Source organism: Corylus avellana, chromosome 8 (assembly GCF_965113065.1).
Source record: "Corylus avellana chromosome 8, dhCorAvel1.hap1.2, whole genome shotgun sequence".
In the NCBI taxonomy this organism is placed as follows: Eukaryota; Viridiplantae; Streptophyta; class Magnoliopsida; order Fagales; family Betulaceae; genus Corylus; species Corylus avellana.
The window spans coordinates 10,331,828-10,333,708 of record NC_142497.1 but is presented as its reverse complement, the minus strand read 5'-3'; the positions used below and the strand labels follow the sequence as shown (position 1 = coordinate 10,333,708).

Below are 1,881 nucleotides of genomic sequence, written 5' to 3'. Positions count from 1 at the left end.
TTGCTGCGGGTTGGGTTGCGGGTTGGGAGGAGAAGGAGGGTTGGAGGAAACTGCTACTTCGGCCACTGAGCTTTATACGTTAGTCTGTTTATGCTCTGATACCATAAAATATCTCTAAAGAAACTCTACGTAGAATGCTTTGAATTGCTTACCACTCTTGGTGGTTTGTATATATATATATATATATATATATATATATATAATAGTACAAGAATCCTAGTTACAATGAAACTCAAATATACAGAGATAAAGGATAAGAGATGATAATGAAATCTAATTACAGATAATAACTACATGGAAGTATCTATAGATCTTGAGTGTGAGAGTCCCATATTATCTTGTGTTCTAATAGAAAATAACATACATCAATCAAAGGCAGGTTAGAGAAAAGCAACAAAGAAAAATGCTTTTAGGAAATGCCATCGCACTAGCACCGCCAATCCCAATTTCCTCTGCCCAACTCCTCCAATAGTGAGCCAGTTCAAGGCTTAATTATATTCTAACGATACCCTTGAGTAGTACAGCGAAACCTATAACAATAACAACTGTAGTAACAAGGATGAAGATCATAGTGTTGTCAATAGGGTGGAAGGGAAACCTATAGCAATAACAACTACAACAACAAGGTTGAAAATTGAAGTGTTGTTAATAGGGTGGAAGGGAGAGAAGAATTAGAAAGGCTTTCCCCAAAGAACTACGACATCATTGAATTGGACATTGCAGATTTGTTGGCAAAGTACACCCACTACTGCAAAGTTTGTGGGAAAGGATTCAAGAGAGATACAAATTTAAGAATACGCATGAGAGCTCACGAAGAAAAATACATGACAAGTGCTGCTCTAAGCAACCCCATGAAGAACCACAATGGTAGCCCATCTAACAAAGATAGTAATTTGATGAAATTTTCGACGAAATATTCGTGCCCGCAAGAAGTGTGTCGGTGGAATCAAAAGCATGCTAAGTTCTAGCCTCTGAAGTCCATGATTTGCGTGAAGAACACTACAAGATGAGCCATTGCCTGAAGATGTACGCTTGCAAGCGATGCAGCCAGAAGCAATTTTCTGTTCTGTCGGATTTGAGGATGCATGATAAGCACTGTAAGGATCAGAAGTGGCATTGTTTATGCGGTACCACATTTTCTAGGAAAGACAAACTTATGGGGCATGTTGCTTTGTTTGTTGGGCACTCCCCGTCAAGTAAGCCTTTGACAAAACTAGTAAAGAAAGACTACCCTCAAGCACTCCAAATGCAATAAATGATGATAGGAAAAGATGGATGAATATGTGGTCATAATCATCTCACCCTTAATTCCTTTCCTTTCGTCTTCTATATGCTTTTTTATATTTATTGAACTAAATGAAGTCTTTCTTCCAACCAAATACTAGGTTGTTTCTTAGGAGAAACAAGCATTTTGGGTGCATTATTTTGAAGGTTATTATTCAAATTAGTATGTTTGTATATTGTTGTAATGATTGTATATTGTTCTGGAAGGAAAATAAGGAGTTAGTTTCATGTGTTAAATGTGGAGAATCTAAGTGGAAGGACAAAATTCATTTAGATGAGGATGGCCACCCTATATCGTCAAGTAAGAGACGTCCGATGAAGGTGTTGCGGTGGTTTTCAGTCATACCACGACTATAAAGGCTGTTTATGTCACAGCATATCGTGACCTATATGAGGTGGCATTCAGTCAGCCGCACAAAGGACAGTGTATTGAGGCATTCGGTCGATAGTGAAGCATGAAAGTCATTCAATAATTTATATTCGGATTTTTCATCAGATAGCAGGAACGTAAGACTTGGCCTAACCTCAAATGGACTTAATTCTTTTGGGAACAGGAGCACATCCCACAATACTTGGCCTGTAATGCTTATACCGTAC

The 1,881-nt window shown here is 38.2% G+C and overlaps 1 pseudogene; it reads left to right on the top strand.

Moving 5' to 3' along the window:
• Positions 1 to 416: 416 nt before the first annotated feature.
• On the top strand, positions 417 to 1,255 carry LOC132162909 (protein SENSITIVE TO PROTON RHIZOTOXICITY 2-like; annotated as a pseudogene).
• The last annotated feature ends 626 nt before the right edge of the window (positions 1,256 to 1,881 follow it).